This window comes from Orcinus orca, chromosome 14, assembly GCF_937001465.1.
Source record: "Orcinus orca chromosome 14, mOrcOrc1.1, whole genome shotgun sequence".
In the NCBI taxonomy this organism is placed as follows: Eukaryota; Metazoa; Chordata; class Mammalia; order Artiodactyla; family Delphinidae; genus Orcinus; species Orcinus orca.
The window spans coordinates 56,519,404-56,534,053 of NC_064572.1; the positions used below are offsets into that span (position 1 = coordinate 56,519,404).

Genomic DNA, 14,650 nt, shown 5'->3' on the forward strand with positions numbered 1-14,650 from the left:
GACAAAAATTGAAAACCAGCTTGGCTGCAAGTAAGTAGGGGCAAACTTGATTTGGAATGGAGAGTGAAAAGTCCATGCTCAATAGCATTGTCAGGACAGCAGCAAGCCCAGTAGAAAAGGAACATAGAAAGCCTGCAGCTTGGCTTGCCTGGGGCTGTGGTCCCAGGTGGGATGGGTGGTGGATCAGTTCGATAGGAAGGCTCTGGAAGCGATAGGGTGATAGAAGGCCTAAGTAAGCTCTCCACATGTCTCCAGCTGACTGGAAAACTATACACACGTTCAGGGAGACATGAGAGGGCCCAGGGAAAAGTGAAAGCCACAGCAGACTTGGGAATGCCCTCCTCACCCCACACACAGACCCATCAGGGAAGGGTGAGAATGTTATGGGCTCGACGTGTTTAAATACAACCTCTGCCCGAATCAATGGCTAACTACTAAGCTATGTTGACACATGGGTTCCCTTAGGAAGTCAGGCTAAAAATAAGCATAAAAATACTGAGCAGAGACATCAGCTGCTATACACTGTGAGGAAGACAGATTCTGCAGATTAAGTTCAGGCAAGTTACTAAAACCAAACCAAAACAGAACAAAACAAAGAAACAAACTAAAAGAAGCCCTCAGGAAAGTAAATCAGAATCTCTAGGTGCTATATAATATATTATATTGAATTCTCTTCAGCTTTTGACAAAAAACTACGAGACATACAAAGAAACAGGAAAGTGTGGTCCGCACAAAGGAAGACGCTCTATTGAAACAGACTCTGAATGAGCCCAGATGTTGATTTTAGCAGAAAAAGATTTCAAAGCAACTGAGTTTTGTTTTGTTTTTTTTGTTTTTGAGGAAAGAAATGGAAATTTTTATTTGAGCCATCCTGAAGATTATAACCTGGGAGACAGTCTTTCAGAAAACACTGAAGACTGTTTCCTTAAAGCAACTATTTTAAATATGCCCAAATAATTAAAGGAAACCTTTTAAAAAACTAAAGGAAAATATGACAAAAATTCAATAAATCGAGAACCTCAAAAGAAAATATCAACTAGACTAAAACAAAACAAATGGAAACTCTAGAGCTGAAAACAACCAAAATGAAAAATTTCATCAACTGGATAGGCCCAACAGTGGATTTGAGAGGGCAGAAGGAAGAATCAGTGAGCCTGAAGATAGACAGTTCAGTAGAAATTATCCAATCTGATGAACAAAGGGGGAAAAATATAAAAGAATGAAGAAAAATGAATGGAGCCTCTAAGACCTGTGGAACAACATCAAGCAAACCAACTTACATGTAATGAGAGTCCTAGAAGGAGGGGAGAGAGAGACATAACAAACTGAAGAAATAATAGCCAAAAATGTTTCAAGTTTCATGAAAAGCTCAACAAACCCCAAATAACACAAACACAAAGAATCCATACCTAGATACATCATAGTAGAATTGCTAAAAGCCAAAACAAAGAGAAAAGGTTGAAAGCAGCAAGAGAAAAATCACTCATTGTGATCCACAGCACAATTAATGACTCATCATCAGAAACGAGTCCAAAAGGCAGTGAAGTGGCGTAGAGAACTAAAGAAAAAGTCAACAATTATAGAGTCAGCAAAACCATCCTTTAGAAATGAAGACGAAAGACGTTTCCAAATAGACAAAATCTGAGAGAATTTGTTGCTAGCAGATCTACCTTTTAAGAAATACTAAAGGAAATCCTTCAGGTGGACAGGAAATGACACAGATGGTAACTTGAATTCACAAGAAGAAATGAAGTACATCCAAAATGCTAAATATATGGGCAAATTAAAAAGAGTACATAGGGGCTTCCCTGGTGGCGCAGTGGTTGAGAGTCCTCCTGCTGATGCAGGGGACACGGGTTCGTGCCCCGGTCCGGGAAGATCCCACGTGCTGCGGAGCGGCTGGGCCCGTGAGCCACGGCCGCTGAGCTGGCGCATCCGGAGCCTGTGCTCCGCAACGGGAGAGGCCACAACAGTGAGAGGCCCTCGTACCGCAAAAAAAAAAAAAGAGTACATAAATATAAAGATTTCTCAGTTCTCTTAATTTCTTATAAAATATGACTGCGGAATAGAAACCATTGATTTGACACTTTGAACATGTGAACTTCATGGGACATAAATTATACCTCAAAACTGTTCAAGGAATACAAAAATACATACAAATTCTAACACTGTATTTTTGGATTCCTAACATACATATGTGGCAAAAGCACAAAAGAGGGGGAGGAAACGGAGCTTTATTGGAACAAAGTTTCTACGTTTTACCAGAATCAAGTCAGTATTAATCTGGAGTAGACTGTGACACATTAAGCTGTGTATTGTGGTCCTTGGCACTACTGATACTTTGTGTCGGGAACTGCTGTGGTGGGCTGCCCTTTGCCTTGTAGGGTGTTCAGCAGCATCCCTGCCTCCTCCTAGTAGCACACCCCTACTCCCAGCTAGGACCAATAAAAAGGTCTCTAAATATACCCTATCCAGATGGCTGGAGGCGGGGGCATCGCCCCTAGTTGAGAACCACTGTCCTACAGCAACCACTGAGAAAATAATCCAAAGAAACAGAGTTTAAAATCAATAGAAAAAAATCAGAAGAATTAGAATAATACAATAACAATGTTTGTTTAACACAAAAGTCAGTAAATGAGCAAGGTATAATAGATACAGAAAACAAATAGTAAAGTGTATGATTTTCAATCCAATCTTATTAATAATTACATTAAATACTCCAATCAAAAGACAGAAACTGGGGCTTCCCTGGTGGCGCAGTGGTTGACAGTCCGCCTGCCGATGCAGGGGACACAGGTTCGTGTCCCGGTCCGGGAAGATCCCACATGCCACGGAGCGGCTGGGCGCATGAGCCATGGCCGCTGAGCCTGCGCGTCCGGAGCCTGTGCTCCGCAATGGGAGAGGCCACAACAGCGAGAGGCCCGCGTACCGACAAAAAAAAAAAAAAAAAAAAAAAGACAGAAATTGTCAGATTGGATAAAAAAGCAAGCTCCAACTATATGCTGCATATAAGAGACACACTTCAGATTCAAAGACACAATTAATTGAAAGTTAAAGGATGGAAAAAGATACACTATGCAAACAGTATCCAAAAGAGAGCTGGAGTGGCTATTTTAATATCAGACAAAATGGACTTTAAGACTAGAAATAATACTAGAAACAAACAGGGACATGTCATAATAATAAAACGGTCATGACATCAAGAAGATATAACGCTTATAATTGTACGTGCACCTAATAATAGAGATTCAAAACACCTGAAGAAAGCTGACAGAATTGAAATGAGAAATAGAACAACCAGACAGGACCTCAGGAAGGATATACAGCACCTTCCAGTTAGATCTAACTGACAATTATAGAACACTCCACCCAGTGACAGCAGAATATACATTCTTTTCAAGCACACTTAGAACATTCTCCAGGATAAAAATAACAGGATGAAAAAGCAAGTCTCAATAAATAGGAAAGGACTGAAATCATATGAAGTATGTTTTCTGACCACAATGAAATTAAATCAGAAATAAAAGACAGTAGGAAATTTAGGAATTCCACAAATATTTGGAAATTAACACACTTGTAAATAACTCATGGGTCAAAGCAGAAATGGCAAAGGAAAGGTTTTCTAAAGGGTCGCTGTATCTGTAACAGGCCCCCTGGCTAATAAGCAGTTAAACCAGAATTTCCACAGAGGTCTGACCCAGCCCAGAAACCAGAGCCTTGAGTGCTTACTTCCCTACCGAGGATCAGGTCTTAATAAGTGAGTGAAAATCCTGAAACAAGATTCTGTTTCTCCTCCTGTTCCCAATAAGACTGGCTTATTAACGACACCCAAAAACGCATGCAAGGGGCTCAGGAACCTCTGCTTTCCATAGAAATTCATTCCCCCGAAGGAGAAAGCTGGAGATGACAGAAAAGAATGCAATGTCATATTTAATGGAATGTTCCAATTCACTAGTAATAATATTATCCCATTAGAGTCTATCAGTCAAAATGTCTCATATCAGAGAATGAATTATTATTTAACTAGGTGTTAAAACCATACTTCAAAAGGATCCATTCATATAATACATCACAATATCCTCAAGTTGAGAATGTGGGTCATCTTGGCACTTCCTGTGTCCTGCTTTCACTGCAGGCAATTCTCAAAACCAGGGCACTGAGTGTCAGCATTGAACGTCCCCAGTCAGACAGGGAGGCCCAGGCTCACATTAGGCACATTTACAGAATCAGGCCCAGCAAGGGGATATAGGTTTCAGGAGGCAGCTTCATGTCTGCTGGGAAGCACGGGCTTTGGAGTTAGACACGCTGGGTTTGAGTCCTGGATTTTCTGCACTGTGCCCCTGAGCAGCAAATCACTTAACCTCTCTGAGCCCATTTCCTGTCATCTGCAAAATAGGAATGATGAGCTCTACCTTATAGGTTGCAGTGAGGAGCATGACAGGATGTGCGTTGGTGTGTATGTATGTATGCATGTGTGTGTGTGTGTGTACATGTATATATAGTATCCTGAGCTCTTTACCTTCCCCCACTCATCCCAACCTCTGTTAATCTCTGCAATTCCAATTGCTCAGCCCCAACATCTTGAAGCCTTTTTTTAAAAAATGAAGTATAGTCAGCTTACAATACTATATTAGTTTCAGGTGGTACAACATAGTGATTCAATATTTTTATGGATTACACACCATACCAAGTTATTATAAAATACTGACTATATACCCGGTGCTGTATATTACATCCCTGTGACTTATTTATCTTATAACCGGTAGTCTGAACCTCTTAATCCCCTTCACCTGTTTCACTCTTCTCCCCCAGCCCCTCCCCTCCGGCGATCACCCGTTTGTTCTCTGTATCTCTGAGCCTGTTTCTGTTTGTTCGTTTTGGGGTTTTTTTGTTTTGTTTTGTTTTGTTGTTTTTAATTCCACTCCTGGGTATTTATCCGAAGAAAATGAAAACACTATTTTGAAAAGATACATACACCCCAATGTTTGTTGCAGCATTATTTACAATAGCCAAGATATGGAAGCAACCTTAGTGCCCATCAGTAGATGAATGGATAAAGATGTGGTGTGTATGTTCAATAGAATATCACTCAGCCATAAAAAAGAATGAAATTTTGCCATTTGTGACAACATGCACGGACCTAGAGGGTGTTATGCTTAGGAAAAGCGTTTTTCTTTCACTCCGCACGTATAATCCATCAACAAATGCTGCTGGCTCTATCCTTTAAATACATCCAAAATCCAACCACATCTCACACTGCTGGCACCCACCCGGCTCAAGCCACAGTCTAAGTCCCCAACATTTTTTACCTCCTGACTGGTGTCACTGCTTCTGCCTTTTCTCCCTCGCAGACCAGCAACCAGAGAGATACTATTAAAATGTGAGATACTTTCTGTTCCTGCTCAAAGCCCTCTGAAGAAAAGGGTTTGGCAATTCTTGAGCCTGTGGCCGGGGTGCACCTTGAGGCAAGGGTGATTCCTTGACCCAGAAAGGATGGGAGAGACGGAAAGTACAGGGAGGAGCTGGATTTGGGAACTGAGTTTCCACAAGCCTATGCCACCAGCTACTTTTAGGGCCCTCGGGGCCGCGCTTACCTCCAGCAGGTCTCCAGAAGCAGGATGTAGAACCAGAGCACAGGCTCGAAGGCCAAGAGCGAGAGCAGGGCTCACCTTTCTTCCTAAGCTTCTGCTCCCCGAGCTCCAGTACTCTCGCCAGCAGCGCCCTTGCCCCCCGCGCCCCCCTCCGCCACGATAAAGAAAAGAAAGCAAAACTGGCTCCACCAGTTTCCTCTGAACCAACAGGCCAATTTAATCAAAGCCCACAGCATACAGCTGTGCTGAAAAGAACTGGCTCCACCTGTACCATGAGCTGCTGATGCTTATTTTAAAAAACAGCTTTACTGAGGTGTATTTGATATACGTAAAAATTGTGCATATGTAATATATACAACTTGATGAGTTTGAACACATACATACACCTGCAAAACCATCACCAAAATTAAGGGAATAGACACAGCCATCGCCTCTGAAAGTTTCCTTATGTCCCTTTGGTTTGGTTTGGTTTTTGTGGGATTAAATGAGATTACCCTCTTAAGAAATTTTTAAGTGCATAATACAGGTTCTGTGCCATACAGCAGGTCTCCAGAACTAATGCATCTTGCATAAGTGAAACTATACCGATTGACAAACTCCCCATTTCCCCTCCCCCCGGCCCCTGGTAACCACTGTTCTAGTCTCCGTTTCTAGGAGCTTGACTATTTTAGGTCCCTTACGTAAGTGGAATCATTCAGTATCCGTCCTTCTGTGACTGGCTCATTTCACTTAGCATAATATCCACAGGTTCATCGGTGGAATCTTAAAGAGATTTCTGCCCTCCTGTGTTCATTGCAGCACGGTTCACAATAGCCAAGGTATGGAGACATGTCCTAAATGTCCATTGACAGATGAATAAAGAAGATGTGGTGTTTACATACAGTGGAATATTATTCAGCCTTAAAAAGAAGGAAACACCATGAGCTCCTGAGAGGAGCTTCCTGTGGAGCAGGAAGGACATGCAGGTTGAGAAATAGTAGACAGAGGTCTAGAACATAAGGCCAGTGGGGACTGGGTTACTTTGGAGTCGAGGGAGAGATGGTGTAAAGTAATTCGAGGAAGGAGAGTATTAAGGGCCCAGAGAAGAAATCACAGGAGTTTAGAAGTTCTTTCTAATTGCTCTTAAGGAACTGATGAACCTTGTGACCAGGTTTTCCTCATGTTTCATTTATTGCAGCATAACAAATCACCCCCAAACTCAAATTTAAACAATGAGAATTTACCATTTCCTACAAGTCTACAGGTGATTTCGGTGGTTCCTTGGTCTTGACCACGTTCATTTACACAGCTGCTATCAGCTGTGGGATCCACTGATCATCGCTGGGCTATCTACCTCCCATGTTTGGGCAGGTCTGCAGGCTGGTCTAGGGTGGCCCAGAATGAGACACCTAGGCTGCCACCCACATGCTCTGTTATCCTCTGGTAGGTGGTGGTAGAGGCCCCAGAGAGACAGAACATAAGTACGCAAAGCCTCTGGAGGCCTAGGCTTGGAATGGACATACCTGCCATTTCTGCCACACTCCTTTGGCCAGAGCAAGTGGTAAGGTCAAACCCAGAGTCAAGATGGGAGGATATTATCAAATGTGTGGATCCAGGGAGGGGAGAAAAATTGGGACCATAATCAATCTACTGTACCATCCCAGCCCCAATTTCAAATCTGCCACCCCACCGTCAGAGAGGCCCAGTGAATGACAGAATCATTAAGACTTCGGGATCTGCCAGACTTGGATTCAAACCTACTTCCTTGTCTGAGTGTGTTTGGGCAAGTTACTTAACCACTCTGGCCTTGGGCTCCTCATCTGCAAAAGGACAATAATAATCCCTCTCTCTCAGGGCTGCGAGGATGAAATGACATGCACTGTGAAGAGGCTCAAGGATTGATTATAACATGTGGGGCTTGGAGTCGTGGGGGAACCGCAGGGAAACCCTAGGTGCCCCTCTTTCCTCCAGTCTTTAAGTGGGACATGGAGGATGGGAAGGAGATAAGGAGGAAAGGATGAGAAGGATTAAGGGTGGGTGGAGAGGGTTGGTGTGGTGAGAGCCCCCGTGCAGGGCCTCAGGAGGAACTTGAAGAAAGCAGAGCGCCCTTCTGTGCAGTCACAATGGCCCTGCTGTCCGAGCATCTGCAGGCATTCATCAACCCTGGAAGCAAACACAGCTGACTCTCTCCAGGGAACAGGGAAGAAAGAACAAGTCATGAATTCATCAAGGCAGCTCAACTACTCCGGGAAAGGGGTCTTTTTTTTTTTTTGGCCGCACGGCAGGCAGGATCTTAGTTGGCCAACCAGGGATCAAAACCGTGTCCCCTGCAGTGGAAGCACAGTCTTAACCACTGGACCACCAGGGAAGTCCTGGAAAGGGGTCTTGTGTCACCCTCACCTGACATGACGGGGCTGTGGCCTCTCCCCTGACTGGCTTCTGCACACATCTGTTTGTGTGTTTGCATGTGAGAAACAGGCAGAGACAAATGCTCCCTGAGAAGAAAAGAACTTCATTTAACAATAAGGCTACAGAAGCCAAGAGACCATCTGGCTTATCCTCCTAGTTTCACAGATGAGCAAACTGAGGCAGTGAGGCCAAGTGGCTCTTGCCAGTGGACACAGCCAGCTACTGAGCCTGGACCAGAGCACAGGGGTCCTGCCTGCCTTGCAAGTTCAGGTTTCCAAAACCACCCTTGGGTTGGACAGATTCACTAAAAGGAATCACAGAACTCACTGAAAGCTGTTATACTCACAGTTACGGTTTATTTCAGGGAAAGGATACAGATCAAAATTAGCCAGAAGAAGAGATACAAAGGGTAGAGTATGGGAGGTTCCCAAATGCAAAGCTTCGATTGTCCTCAGAACGTATGACCCTCCAGATGTTGATATTGACGTATGGCACTACGCATGGAGTGTGGCCAACCTGGGAAGTTCACCCGAGCTTCAGTGTCTAGAGGTTTTACTGGGGCTTCACTCCATAAGCATGAGTGATTGATTTATTGTCCATAGGATTGAACTTAGACTCCAGCCCCGCTCCACCCCCTGGAGGTGAGGCTGATATCACCTGGCCTGAGCAGACCAAGATTCACCTCATTAGCATAAACTATCAGGTGTGAGCAAAGGGGCCCAACATGAATAACAAAGACATGCCCATCACTTGGAAAATTCCAGGGGTTTACAGGTTATCTCCCAGGAACCAGGGACAAAGGTCAGACCAATCTGGGCAGGGCCAAGTTCTTTACTACATACCTTCCATCTGCTTATGCCTTATAAAGGCAGTTACAGTGAAAAATAAAGATAGCTATACTGAGCGTGTGCTAGATGTCAGACATTGTACACGTATTTTGTCTAATTCTCACAACAACCCTGCAAAATTGGTGTTATTTAGCCCTATTTTACTGATAAGAAAATTGAAGCTCAGAAAGTTACCTGAAGTTTTAGAGCTGGAAAATAAACAGATCTGACTATGTTGACATACTCTTTGGGCCATTAGATTGATGTTGCGAACTTCATTCTTTCATTCATTCAACAAACATTTATTCAAGCCTACTATGTGCCAGTAACGGTTTTAGGTGATGAAGATATAGCAAAGAACAGACAAAAAAACCACTTGCACAGAGTTGATACTCAAATGGGAGAGACAGACAACAGGCACTAAATATGCAAAATAAATAATATTTTGAATAAGGCATTGCGTGTACTTTGTATGGACCTTGATCTGGATGCTGGTTAAGTACGTGAATTCAATTTGCGAGCAGCCACCAAGCAGCACTCTGATGATTTGCGCCCTTTTCAGTGTCTACAGTATAGTTGATAAAACATCTTTAAAAAGTCATGCAGGGGTGTCTTGGTTCCCTCCTCTTAACTATCGGTGATGACACCCAGCCACCCCTACCCGCATCTCACGCTGAATAAGAGGGGAACAGAACACAGTGTATTGTTGGTTTAAAAAGAGTAGATGTCGTGCTTTCTCAACTCACAACAGCAACCTCTACATTTAAAGCTGCTGAAACTGACACAGTGAGTTCTCTGGCTTGTGGAAGGGAGGAATCTACTAAGAACTGGGTGAAACTGTAAATAAAACCTAAGAACTATCTTCCCTTAATAGATGTTAATAATGTACCTTATTCTGTCTTATGCAACAGAACATTTTCACACAGTATCATGATGCCAGTTAAGTTGTGGCATCATTTTGAGAGCAATCAATTTGAGTTTAAAGAAAAAGGAATTGAATATTTTAAGTGTAAACATTACGAGCTCTTAAAAAGCCAAAATTACAGCTTTTTAAACTAGAAATAAAAAGGCACTGAAGCATCCTACAGGTTTTAATTTCTAACAAGATATTGATAGGCATAACCCATATAAACAAAAGCCCTTTGGGGTCTTCAATTTTCTTTTTTTTTTTTGGCTGCTCCGCTCGCAGCATGTGGAACTTCCCTGACCAGGGATCGAACCTGTGCCCCATGCAGTGGAAGTGTAGAGTCTTAACCACTTGACCATCAGGGAAGTCCCTAATTTTTTTTTATGAGTAATGGGTCTCACTTGAGATCAAAAAGTGAGAAAATCACTGTGGTTATCCCCAACTTTGTTGATAGGTCTGTTTCTTCCTATGACCTCATAAGGAGCTATTGTTTTAAAATTCCAAGAACCAAATAAGTTCCCAGTTAGGACTAGTTTATTAGTCCTTCTGGCTCAGTAAGCTGCTTTTCAGTGACCTGAGGGACTCTGACGAAAGTTAGCTTGTTTTCTCCTTGGCATTTTGGTCTATTTTAGTTGTTGGGGCTTATTTTTCCCCCTATATTATTTTTTCCTCACTTATTTTCTTTATTCTTTAATTTTACTTTTTTTTTGCGGTACGCGGGCCTCTCACTGTTGTGGCCTCTCCCGTTGCGGAGCACAGGCTCCGGACGCGCAGGCTCAGCGGCCATGGCTCACAGGGCCAGCCGCTCCGCGGCATGTGAGATCTTCCCGGACCGGGGCATGAACCCGCGACCCCTGCATCAGCAGGCGGACTCTCAACCACTGCGCCACCAGGGAAGCCCTAATTTTACTTTTATTATTTTTCTTTCCCTCAATTTTTTCTTTTTAAATTTAGCTTGTTAGTATTTGCTTTTGTTTCTTTTTAGTTTTGTTTGGCATTGTGTTTTGATTCAGTCATAAAGACCAGTTCATGGGGTGAACTTTGAACTGGTTTTCTTTTGATTTGGACCAAGTTTCTCACCAGCTCTTCCCAGATGTAAGCCGACGTTAGGACGCCTCGACTCCAAGCGCAGCAGTGAGTCCAGCTGCTGCGGGGCCTCTGAGCCGTCTCTGTTGAGGAGAGACCCAGATTCACATGGCCGCCACCAGACCCTCGAGACCGTCGGCAAGGGAGACTGGGCTACGGTGAAGTTGGCCGGCACATCCTGGCTGGGAAAGCGAGAGCCGTGAAGATCGTTGATGAGACTCAGCGGAACTCCTCCAGCCTCCGGAGACTGTCCCGCAAAGCAGGAATCATGAAGGTTTGAATCATCTCAACATAGTGAAGTATTTGAAGTGATGGAGGCTGAGGAAACTCTCGGCCTTTGTGGAGAGGAGGACGCTAGTGGAGGAGACGTGTTTGAGTACCTCGTGGCTCATGGCAGTAGGAAAGCAAAGCAGCTGAGAGCAGAGTCCACCAGGAGGGTATTGTCCACAGAGATTTAAAGGCAGAAAACCTGCTCTTGGGTGTGAACATCACAATTTGGCTTCAGCAACAAATGCACCTTTTACAACAAGCTGGACACCTTCTGGGGTGGTCTTCCTCAGGCTGCCTGGAACTCTTCCAGGGAAGAAGCACAGGAAGTCATTCTGTCGACACTGGCCGATGGATTCCTGCCTCTTGATGGACAGAACTTCAAGGACTGCCAGAGGGGTACTAGGACAGAATATATTATGTTCTCTTCTGCATATTTATGGAATGAAAATCTGTTTAAGAAATCTCTGATTCTCAGTAAGAAGTAAGAGCAAATCATGAAGGATCCGTGGATTACTGTGGGTCATGGATATGAGGAACTAAAGCTCTACATGGAGCCGCTCTCTGACTACCAGAAACCCCCAGCAGACTGAATTCATGGCGTCCATGGTTACACGTGGAGACAGAGATCCAGGACTCACTGACAGGCCGGAAAGACAAGGTAATGTTCCAATATCTGCTCCTGGGTTATAAGAGATCTGAGCCAGAGGGCTACCGGGTCACCCTGAAGCCTCAGCCTTCAGCGGATCTAACCGCAGCACTCCTTCCCCGCCCCCAGGAACGGCACAGGGTCCCCGCCAGCTGCAAGCAGCACATTCCCACCTCTAACTGCTGCTCTGAGAACACTCCGCCGGGGAGGAACGCAGATGTGGCGGAGGATCAGCGCGCAGGGCGGAGGCCACAGCACAGCCAGCGAGCGGCAGGGGAAGAAGACCGCTGCTGCCGCCCACCCCCAGCGCCCTCTCCACCGGCACAAATCAGAGCAGGAATCCCCCGCGCTGGGAGAGCGCCAGCCTCGGCCAGCCTCCGTGCGGAACGGCCAAGGCAGCCTAACCGTGCGGGTCCGGGGCCCCCTTGGCTTCGGCTTCGGCCACAGTCTAACCCGGCCCCGCCTGCACCAGGAATCCAAGTGCAGCCCACGGGGGCCTCCGGACCCCGCCCTGCGGAGAGTACCTGTGCGGAACCCAAGCCCAGCACAGCCCCCACCTGTCCCCGAGTCCACCCGTCTACCTGCAGGGTCAGTAGGGAGTGGAGCCCCGGCTCTGTCCAAAGGGAACTTCGCCCACAGGGGCAGCCCGACAGGTGCCAGACCCAGACATTCTGCCCTGAGGTGAGACCCCAGCCTCCGCCAGCGGCAAAAGCCATGATCGGCTCCACTGGGAGCTTCTTCAGGAAGTTCAAGTCCAAATCGACAGGAAGAAATCGAGGTTTGCCGGAGGAACCTGAATGAAGCTGAAAGCCAAGACAGAGGGATGACACTCCTCACTCACGTGGTGAGCAGCCGAGGCAGAGATAAAACGTGAGCCGCGCTCACTACACTTGAGATGGACGATGGAGACCACGAGCTCCGTGGAGCGGGAGGAGAGGATGCGGGGGCAGGAGAGAATGCGGGGGCAGGAGAGCATGCGGGGGCAGGAGAGGATGCGGGGGCAGGAGAGGATGCGGGGGCGGGCGGCGCTCCAAGCGAGCAGCTGCAGGTGCGGCCAAAGCAGGAACCGCAGCTGTGCGAGCAGCCGGGACACGTGAGCAGGGAGGGCGGCCTTCCGACCCGGGGGATAGAAACGCGGACCCCCGTCTCCACGGCTTCCAGAAGCATCGCCTCCGGAACCAACGCCCGGGGACCAGAGGAGGGCTGCCCCGAGCTGAGGCCGCGCTCGCCCACCTGGTCCAACTGGCAACCAGGCAGGGCGTCTCCCTGGAACCCTGCTCCCACCGCGGCCTCCTCCTCTTCTCTTCCACCCAGTGGGGAGGCGCGATGCCCTGTAAGATAAACACAGGCGACTCCAGTGAGAACACACAGCTGTTTACTCAGAGTCGACGGAGTGGCCACCATCACTTGCGTCTGGCGGGGACCCCAGGCAGGCAGGGCAGTGGGAAGCTCCCAGGTGGAAAGGGAAGGCTCAGGGCGAGTTGATGGAAGCTGCTGGCCAGCGGCCCCCTCTCCTCCCCGCTCCACTGGGACACCGAGACTGGATCTCTGGAGCTCCCCGGGAGGGGCTCGGGCCCCTAGCAGGGCCCACTTCTACTCTGCCCGCTCCGCCCCACATTCCCCTCCAAGCAAACCACCAGCACAGCCTGCCCCGACCTCAGCCCCTGGGCTGCAGAGGTGTGTGTGTGGGGTGGGGGCTCTGGTCTCCTTCCACCGTGCGCCCTGAGCCCTCCCTCCTTCCCCAGAGCTGGCGTTTCTCCACAGGGCGCTGGGCAAGGGGTGGCTGTCTTCCTTGCCAGCTCTGTGCCATCACTCCCCCACGCACTCTGGGGCTGGGAGTGTGGAGGGGCTGCAGGGACATTAGGCTCCCCCTGGGGCCCCTGGGTCGTTGGTCTCCCTGGTGACAGGGACACAGCATTCTCCGTTCTAGGAGAGCCTTTGTCTGAAAGCACCACTACGCCACCACCCACCGTCCTCTTCCCCATCGCTTCCCTGGATTGCACTGATCTGGGCCACATCTAGTTCCTCTGCAGGGAGCTCCTCCCACTGGACCCTGCTGCCTCAGCTTTCTGTCTCCCAGCCATCCCTTCCTGACAATGTCGCCTGTCCATGGGCTGGGGGACAGATTGGGCAGAGTGGCTCCCTGCCTGCTAACCCCGCAGCTGGTGTGGAGACGGATGGTTATGGGCGCTGGCTGGTGATGGCGCTGCATCCCCCACTTAGACCAAGGGCTCCCCTTCCCCTCCACTCCCTATTCCTGCCCTGTGGAACAGCCCGGATGCTCTGAGGGGTCCAAGAAAACATGGCTTTGCTCCCAAATGGGGTGGGGGCCAGGGGGACCCCAGCAAGTGGCCCGTCCCCTCCCAGCATCCCCTCCTGCACTTAGTTTCTCCTGGGATCAAATGCATAGTAATGAGAATTACTCATTACTAGTAGGGGAAAAACTTTAGTCCTCTATAAAGACTTTTAATCTGAGAGAAATGGGGAGACACTGGGGAGTTGTCACAGAGAGTTGTCACAGGGGAGTTGACATTGGCTGATGCTATGTTTTCTCAGGATCCCTGTGTTTGATAAAGCGTTTAGGGGGACAAGGGCAGAAGCAGACAGATGCCAGGAAACAGTGCCACATTCCAGATGAGTGGTGATGGTAGACTGGACCGGGTCATGGATGCAAAGGTGGGAAGAGGAGTGTGTCCCCGTGGCTGGCAGCTTGCACCTGCTGAATTAGCAATCAGCTGGCCTGATTTCTGACGGCCTCCAGCAGGGCTCTCTCTGCCTCCCAGACCCAGTGTGGCTTCCCATCCTCTTCTCCTGATCTCTTCTCCAAGACCCCCTCTTCCAGCTAATTCTCAGAAGATTCAAGCAGCATAGGCCAGGGGAGTGCTATAAGATGTAAGTAGAGAGTAAAGGAGTAAAGGAGAGATGACACAGAGAA

General features: G+C 47.4%; 1 pseudogene; it reads left to right on the forward strand.

Annotated features, from left to right (window-relative positions):
* The first annotated feature begins 9,530 nt into the window (after positions 1-9,530).
* On the forward strand, positions 9,531-12,516 carry LOC117196442 (serine/threonine-protein kinase MARK2-like; annotated as a pseudogene).
* The last annotated feature ends 2,134 nt before the right edge of the window (positions 12,517-14,650 follow it).